The sequence below is a fragment of the Equus asinus genome, chromosome 3 (genome assembly GCF_041296235.1).
Source record: "Equus asinus isolate D_3611 breed Donkey chromosome 3, EquAss-T2T_v2, whole genome shotgun sequence".
In the NCBI taxonomy this organism is placed as follows: domain Eukaryota; kingdom Metazoa; phylum Chordata; class Mammalia; order Perissodactyla; family Equidae; genus Equus; species Equus asinus.
Window position 1 is genome coordinate 50,714,989 of NC_091792.1, and position 9,643 is coordinate 50,724,631.

At 39.6% G+C, this 9,643-nt stretch overlaps 1 pseudogene; it reads right to left on the reverse strand.

The window, feature by feature from the left end:
* Positions 1–5,878: 5,878 nt before the first annotated feature.
* On the reverse strand, positions 5,879–6,840 carry LOC106837740 (translationally-controlled tumor protein-like; annotated as a pseudogene).
* Between the last annotated feature and the right edge of the window lie 2,803 nt (positions 6,841–9,643).

The window sequence follows — 9,643 nt, forward strand, 5'->3', positions numbered from 1 at the left end:
TTCATTTGAAGACAAGAGCATGAATAAAACTTAAAATTCAAATAAAGCTTCATTAAAAATACAAATCATTTTCCTTGTAAGTATTAAAGGGAGACTTCGGAGAGCTTGCCATACGGTAAGCACTGTTTTATTCCTGCAGCCGTGGAGACGCGGCTAGCCACTCAGAATAGGAACTCTGGGGTCTCGCTGGGTTCACGTGCCGGATCTGTTGTTTCCTAGCTATGTAACCTGGGAAACTATTTCTCTATACTACCTAAATTGCCTAATTTGTAAAGCAGGCATAAGAGGGTTGTTATGAGGATTAAATTAGTCAATTCAGGGGCCAGCCTCGTGGCGCAGCAGTTAAGTGCACACATTCCACTTTGGTGGCCTGGGCTTCGCCGGTTCCTCTTTTTGCTTGAGGAAGACTGTCACTGAGCTAACATCTGTGCCGATCTTCCTCCACTGTATGTGGGATGCCGCCACAGCGAGGCTTGATGAGTGGTGCTAGATCCACGCCCAGGATCCCAGCCTGCGATCAGGCGGCTGAAGCAGAGTGCATGAACTTAACCACTAAGCCACCAGACTGGCCCCTGGATTTTATTTCTAACATTCCTCCTAGATATGTGTATTTCTAGGACCTTTATTGGAATTCAAAAGCACACAAACTACTTTAAATATTGTTCTGTGTGATATGGCCTCAGTAAATTTTAAAAGGTCATAGTAATTGAACAATTGATCAAAAACATTTCTAGTTCAGGTGCCAATTTGGGGGAATGCACAGGTAGCAATATAATAATAAATAATAATAAAATACCCCTTCCAGCCAGGTCAAAAGACGTGACAGAGAACTGTATCCAACATTCTTATCAAATAGCCCGTGTGGGCACTCCCTGTAGAAGGGAGAAAGTTGGAAATTGTTCTTGACTAGTCATCAGGAAGAAAATCAGGCAAAGAGTGGCAGTGGTAGGCAACTGGGCAGAGCATCCTGGGATAACATTAACTGGACTGGATTCTCTGGGAAAGAGAAGTGATATTTTGCAGGATATTACTAGGGAGTGAGATAAGGGTCAGGGTTGAAAGGATAAAACGCTTCGAAATTGAAAGTTTTCTGTGCTTTGTCAACTGCACTCATCAATTAGTATGTTACCACCCTAATGTTCTACTTGAGACCTGGATGCTTTGGGCTTATACTTTTTTTTCTCATAAAATGCAACAAAGTCCTCGCATATACTAAGTGCTCATTTTGTGTTTATTAAATGAGTTAATGAACCCTCTTAAATTTTCAGCCAAAGAAAATTAAAGTAGAGCCAAAATTTTGGCTTTCAGAGAACTTAAGAATCTATACATTTAAAGACTAAATACCTCACATTTTAAATGAAAGATCTGATACAATAACTTGACTAAAGCTATATGACTTAGTGGCAAGAGTCAGGACTAAAAATTCAAGTTGCCTGACTCCTAATGTCATGCCATTTCCATTCCACCAAACTGCCTTCACTTTTGGTAATGAACAAAATAATCACAAACCAAAATTCTGTTCTAATAAGTTTAACGTTAAACTCTAAATCATTCAACCTCTGCGGTTCAAAAAAGACGCAACATTTCATGAATCTCGAAGTCTTAAATATGCCCTTAAAGAATTCCAACACGAGGTTTATTAGCAGTTTTATATCATATATAATTCATCCAATAAACAATAATTGTTGCTTAGAAGTCACTTGGATTTATTATGAAAATTCCTGAGACTGTTTTTGAAAAAAAATAAGCATATAAACAAGGTTAAAAGTAGAGGAAGAGAAGATAAACTCAAAATGTCTCGCTTCTTTTTTTTTTTTAAAGAGAGAAATATTAAGTGAGATCTCTTCTATGTCAATTGAATGATTTTTACCCAATGAGTTCTTCGATAGAAGAATATATAAAGATTACCAATATCCCTTTTAATATATTACAATAACAAAAGTCTTCCTGATGCCGTTTAGTCAATCACTTTAACGCAGTAGCTTGAATAAGAATTGCCATAATACAGGGGGCGTCTGAATGTTCCACGTATGTTGCCACCCCTATTATTTTTGCACGTGATATAATTGAGTTTACTACCCCCATGACCAAGTTACTTTTTTTCAGGTTTGCCAGGCATATGAGGGCTTAGAAAATATCCATACTCTCAAAAGTGTGTGCCTTTTTTAGAGTTATGGTTTCTTGTGAAAATATATATTTTGGCTCAGGTATTAGCTTGATGCAGCATTTATGATCAGTAATGTTTTTTCAACCAGCACATGTGCCCAAGAAGATCCTGGGAAAATTTTGAAGTGAGCATTATACTGAATAAATATTTACCACACTCGGTATTCTAATTTTATACATTTGATATCTCCAACATGTCTAATTCACCATTTCCTCAAAGCAAGGAAAATGCCAATTTTGGTCACACATGTTTTCAAAACCAATGATTTTTTATTTACTGTGATCCTATTTTCTATAACTTTGGTTTTTAGTTTCCTCTTGAGTGTTAACTTGGGACCCAAGAATGACAGTAGATAATTAAGGGAGGCCTACGAGAGCTAATGTGGGTAATAAAAACTAAAATACACGGGATTGCTCTCGAGCCAGAAGTGGTCTAAATGGAACAAAGGATCAAAAGAAAATGTATACCATAACCAGAGGTCAATTAACGTATTGGCATAAGATCCAGAGAGAGTCAAGAAGCAAAGAAATGGAAGAAAGGAAAGTCAGAGGAAATAAGTCCTCAGGCAGACAACTGAAGTCAAAGCAAGGTATTGGGAAGAGGTACTCCACACCACCCAAGGATCAGGTATCAAATAGGAAACACTCTTGGGAAGATAGACTCTAAGTAAAGGCACGGTCTGTCTCCACCAGGATTAGTTTTAAATGTTTCCATCTGTGGGCAGGAGCTAATCCCACTACAAAGAGAGACAGGTGGTTAACCAAGGCTCAAGAGCAGATCCTGATAACATTAAGATCTACTTTACCATATTAGGATACTTCGAGTGGGATTTTACTAATTTATTTATTCAACAGTGAGACAATGAGTCTAATAGCAATGAAGAAAACAGATCATATTTCCTACCCTCATGGAGTTTACATGCTATAGAGGCAGTTATATCACAGATTACAGAACATAGCTTTTCAGCCTTTAAAGGCAACAGTTTCTATCCTTATCTAGATCCAGCTCCACAAACTGCCCACCTAGTATGTGCTCTAATTAATTCCTAAACTTGTGTCATTTTTTTTCTTTTTCAACTTTTCTAGGTAAATATTTTTCACATATTGCCTTTCTTTAAGATTTAAGCTCTCAATGTTCACTTTTTAATATTTTATGATTTCCATATTCAATTCAGTTGAACATGAATTCAATATTTCTAGGCTCTGGAGAATACATCAAAAGGTGAAAGAACAAGCCTCTCCATTCAAGGCGTTTTTCTTTCTCCAGGAGTCCGTATGTCCTCAAGAATCTGTCAGACCAGAATGAATGAACTATGGCCCCCAAGGGAGGCATGAAGTGCTGCAGTGGGGGAAAGGCTATGATAACAGGAAATTTTCCAGATCCCCAGAACAGAATTAAAATCATTTTCAGTTGGCAGGAATCAGGAAATGCCTATGGAGGATACCTAATGAATTTATTCTACAAACTAATTAAATTACATAAAATTTATTTAAATTAGATAAAATTTAATGAGTCAACATTAATTCAAGAATAGGGACTATGTCTGATTCCTCATTTCATCCCTAGCACCTAGAATCAGAGCCTGGAACATAGTAGTAATTTAAGCACTCAACAAATATTTGTTGACCTGACCTTAAATAATTGAATTAGACCCTAACAACTAGAAAGACTTCAATGAAGTAAAATTGGGATAAACAGAGGAGATCGTTCCGAAGAAAAGAAACAGACGGTATGAGCAAAGACAAGAAAAGAGGAAAATGTGAGCAAAGAGTAGCCTAACTGGATGGATTGAAGATTTCACAGAAAAGGCCCTATTTGGAAGTTTACTGATTGTATGTGAGACGCACCATTATCAGTAACATGGTAAAAGCTGCAGTCCAAAATCAAGGAGATGTACCCTAAGAAGGCGGTGAGCGAGTAGAACAATCAAGGTGGACCCTATTTCAGACTTCTGGCTGAACGGAGGCTGAATGAAAATGGGCAAAGGGTGAGAATTTTTACATCAGAGAGAGTACATTCACAGGGAGAGAGAGAGAGAAGGAAAGATAAATATATGAGTGGCACTTGGGGCCGGCCGGGTGAAACAGAGATTAAGGTCACACGTTCTACTTCTGGGAGGCCCAGTGTTCAACAGTTCGGATCCCGGGTGCGGACATGGCACCACTTGGCAAAAGCCATGCTGTGGTAGGCATCCTACGTATAAAGTAGAGGAAGATGGGCATGGATGTTAGCTCAGGGCCTGTCTTCCTCAGCATAAACAGGAGGATTGGCAGCAGTTAGCTCAGGGCTAATCTTCCTCAAAAAAAAAAAAAAAGATATGAGTAGGACAGAAGCCAAGGATGGGACAGGATCTCTTGGGACAAATGATGGCATAGGATCAAAATCAAAGGCGTAAGAGGTCCAAAATAGACACAGGCCACAACTTGGCTTTGCTATTAACGATTTAGTTTAATTTTGGGCAAATGCCTTAATTCTCTGAGTTTGTTCTCTCCTCTGTAAAATGGAGATGAAATTTACATCATAAGATTATGATGTCTAAATGAAATAACTTTTATTATTAAATACCTGGCATATACAGTGTACCACTTTAAAAATAAGTATATCTTTATAAAATTATATAGAGACCATATCTCCATATGGAATATATGAATACATAGAAGTGTATTGGTTTCCTACAGCTGCTGTAACAAAGGACCACAAACCAGACTGCTTAAAACAACAGGAATTGATTCTTTCCCTGTTCAGGAGGCTGGAAGTCTGAAACCAAAGTGTTAGCACGTTTGATTCCTGCATGCGGGCTCAGAGGAAGAATATGTTCTATGCCTCTCTCCTAACTTCTGGTGGTTGCTGGCAATCTTTGCCATTTCTTGACTTGTAGGAGCATAAATCCAATCTCTGCCTCTGTTGCAACACGGCACTTTCCCTATGTGTCCTGTATGTCTCTGTGTCTCTTCTCTTTTTTCTTATGAGGACATCCATCAAATTGGAGTTCGAGCTCACTCTACTTCAGTATGACCTCGATCTTTAATTACATCTGCAAAGACCCTGTTTCTAAACAAGGTCACATTCTGAGTTTCCGGGTTGACGTGAGTTTTCGGGGGACACTACACAAGCCAGTACAAGAAGTCTATTCCTAACTTATCCTTATTTTTATAAAAGCTTCGATAGGCTATTATTATAAGAACTAAGATTTGGAGCTTCGAGGGGAGGACAGCAAAATGGTTGGGAGCTTAGTTCATGGAATTTGAATTCCATCTACTCCCCTTCCCAGTTGTGTAGCCTTCGAGGCTACACTCTCTTTAGCTGTGCTTCTCTCAGCTGATAAACAAGGAGGGTTTTGCGGAAGATTGAGCGAAGTAATGTACTTAGCATGGTACCTAGCCCAAAGGGACAGTGCTTGACTCACTCAAAGGAGGCTGGCCCGTGCCGTAGGTAGGGCAGAAGTGGGGTTTCTGTTCATATAAACAAAGACAACTCATCGTTTTCATCTAGTTGCAAGCTAAAAGCACTGTTTGCAGAGTCACTTGCAGAGCCATCATTTTGACTCACTATTTTCCTACCAAGATTTCTCCATGCCTGACTGTTCAATACTAACATGAATGATTTACCACCATTGCTGGCCCACATTCCTTAGAAACGCTGCATTATTTGTCACTGTCCTTCAACGTCTAGCATTTCCGTTTGCCTATCAACTTTTTTTTTTTAGTTTAAATGCATTTTATTTTTAGACAACCTACATGACATGTTTTTTCCTTAAAAATAACGCTTCCACTCCAAATAAATCAAGGTCAAAATAGGTGAAGAGCTCAAGATGACAGCAGTCCCATTTGTCTAAGTCCTGGTGTTGTGTGGATGAAAAGCAGCAGCCAGTTATGACAGGTGTAGATCCAAATTAAAAGCCAAATTTGTTAACATTTTTCCACTTCTAAACCATCCTTAAAGAAAATCATCTATGGGGTCACCTATCCTCACAGTAGTCCAGCAGAACAACCATGCCATCTGGATTCATGTTTTCACCAATAAAGAATTGGTTGTTTTTGAAATTAGCAAGGATGCGCTTAATTTGTTCTGCAGCCCCGGTCATAAAAGGTTTTACTCTTTCTGGTCTCTGTTCTTGAAGTTTGGCTTTGATTGATTTCATGTAATCTTTGACATACTTTTTTTTTTTTTTTTGAGGAAGATTAGCCCTGAGCTAACATCTGCTGCCAATCCTCCTCTTTTTGCTGAGGAAGACTGGCCCTGAGCTAACATCTGTGCCCATCTTCCTTTGCTTTATATGTGGGACCCCTAGCACAGCATGGCTTGCCAAGCTGTGCCACGTCTGTACCCGGGATCAGAGCCGGCGAACCCCAGGCCGCGGAAGCAGAACGTGCACGCTTAACCGCTGCGCCAGCAGGCTGGGCCCCTGATATATTTCTTGTAGGCTTCTTTTGTGAAGCTGGATTCCTGCAATTGATGGCTCAGACAATATCAACACCAGTGATTACTGTGCTTTCCAGACCTTCGCCCTCGGGGCCTTCGGTGGTGGCATTTCCACCAAGGAGCGAGTCATCAATGTTACCCTGTGTCCTACTGATCATCTTCCCCTCCACCTCCAGGCACAGCCCGTCCTGGATCTCCTGGATCTTGTAGATGTCAGAGAACATCTCATCATGGCTGATGAGGTCCGGGTAGATGATCTCAGTGATGGCTGGAGCGAGACGACGATGATGCCTGTGTCACTTAACAGGAGCCTGGAGCTCTGAGCGAGCAAGGTGCTGCTGGAGCCTCCCTAGGGAAGGGCGGGGGCAGGGGGGAGCCGGCGGAAAAGGCCCACCTATCAACTTTGTGACACTCTATTACTGTACTCCAAAAAGCATCTGCTTAAATATAATCATCTTTCTTAAGTTGTTTTTGAAAAGAATAATTTAAAAACATATAAATAAGTAATGTCTTAAGTTTCATAAGTGTAATATATTATCTTGATAAACCTTTATAACTCAGATGGAAAGCCAGGTATTTTATCTCAATTTTTAAAAATGAGAAAATTGGGGGCTGGCCCCGTGGCGGAGTGGTTAAGTTCTCGCGCTCCGCTGCAGGCGGCCCAGTGTTTCGTTGGTTCGAATCCTGGGCGCGGACATGGCACTACTCATCAGACCACGCTGAGGCAGCGTCCCACATGCCACAACTAGAAGGACCCACAACGAAGAATATACAACTATGTACCAGGGGGCTTTAGGGAGAAAAAAAGGAAAAAAATAAAATCTTTAAAATAAAAAAAAAAGAGAAAATTGATATTGAGTGGTTACGTGACAAATACAGCACTTTGTTGTCTCCTGATCCGTGGAGATGTCATTTGACTACAGTAGTCCCCCCTTATCTGAGGTTTCACTTTCACAGTTTCAGTTACCTGCAGTTAACTGGGGTCTGAAAATATTTAATGGAAAATTCCAGAAACAAACAATTCATAAGTTTTAAATTGCAAGCTGTTCTGAGTAGCATGATGAAATCTCTTGCTGTCCCACTCCATCTGCCCAGGAAGTGAATCACCCCTTTGTCCAGTGTAACCTCACTGTATCCCCTACCTGCCTTAGTCACTTTGCAGCCATCTCCGTTATCAGATTGACTGTCCTGGTATTAGAGTGCTTGTGTCCACTAAATCTTGTTTTGCTTGCTAATGGCCTCAAAGTGATGCTGGCAATTTGGATATGCCAAAGAGAAGCCACGAAGTGCTTCCTTTAAGTGAAAAGGTGAAAGTTCTAGACTTAATAAGGAAAGAAAAAGATCATTTGCTGAGAACTATGGTAACTTTATTACACTATGTTGTTATAATAGTTCTATTTTATTATTGGTTATTGTTAAAATCTCTTACTGTGCCTAATTTATAAGTTGAACTTTATCATAGGTACGTATGTATAGGAAAAAGCATAGCGTATGTAGGGTTTGGTTCTCTCCGAGGTTTCAGGCATCCTCTGGGGATCTTGGAACACATGCCCGGAGGATAAGGGGGAGCCACTGTATACCTTCCACAGTACTTGCTTATATTGGCCGTATTCTAGGAGTTCATTATTGATCATCTGGTAATAAAATATAAAAATGGTAATCAATACATGCAGTCCATGGTAGTTATCTTTTTATCCATAAAGAAAACTCACTAATATACTTTCGAATAAACTTAAAACTTGGGCTGAGGTTATAGTGTCAAAGTCTATATTGGTTTCCTCTTGGTTTGCTCGATTTAACACTCAACTTTGTCAGCTTGCTGTTTTGCAGTGTGCTACACTCAGAAGCATGCAGGGGAAGTAACAATCTGAACAAACCCTTTGCCATTCATGAAGCACTTTTATATCGTGAGTCCGAACTCTTGCATTCAGTTGATTTTATGGAGCGATATACAAACAGCGCAGTAAGGTATTACTCTTTAACACTATGCTTTCAGTCTCTAAATGGGCAAATCGTCTTTGGATTTTAAGAAAGTGATCTTAGGAATTTCAGTATGCTATTGTCTGCTATAAAGTGCATGCGTAACTAGGCAAGCAGGGAATTTTACAGACTGACTTGTAAACATCAAGACAAACTATGCATTAATTTCAAACCTCAGGAAGCCCAATGTCGTGCACTTACTACCTGAATTTAGAGAAGCCAAATGCAACAAAATTCCCGGCAGTTCAGAGTACGTTGTGCATGTTTTAGATTTGGTATTTTGGCTCTGCTTGTATTTCAGAGTGTATCTACGCTATCCTTTTGGTTAACTTTATGGTAAGTATAGTAGTTTCCATTTAGAGCAGCTACATACGACAAACAAACAAGGAAGCACTTAAAAAGAGATCTTGGTGTATGTGCACAAAAGACAACGCTAGATGGTTTTTGCATCTTCTGCGTTCACTGGGTGATGAACTGGGAAGTTCTTTCTCCATCTCTAATTTGTGTGTGCAATATGTTAGCCTGGTATTTCACCACACATACATTTTTTTTAACAGAACACAGATTTCATGAGTTTGTGGCTTGCCTGAACTTCCCTTTTTAAACTCCTGGAAGTATTGCAAATGAAAATGATCTCCATTACTTTTTAAATTGCAATTTTCAAAATAAAAATATAAACATTTTTCAGATTTATTTCAGAACGTTCTAAACCCCAGGAACGTTTATTGACATAAACCCACATAGATTAAGCAATTTAGAGATTTAGGGTAAATAGACACTATTTGGTAGTAGGTTTGGTAAAGAAAAAGCATTTCAGCACATGTTCTGCCACAAAGCATTTGGGAGTCTTAAGTTAGAGCTTCAGAATTCCTTCTGAAAAGGACAAAAGAGAGACTTCCTGTCATTTCCATTGGTTTCTGCATGTGGGACCAATATGGGCAATGCAAAGTTTAAACAGATGCAAATTGCGAGGGGAGGAGGCAATGCCTTGCCTTGTTTTACATATTTCTCCAAATCCAGATTGAATTTAAGTGAGCCTCTCATCGGAGCTTCCAGAGTAGACTTCCACTGAAG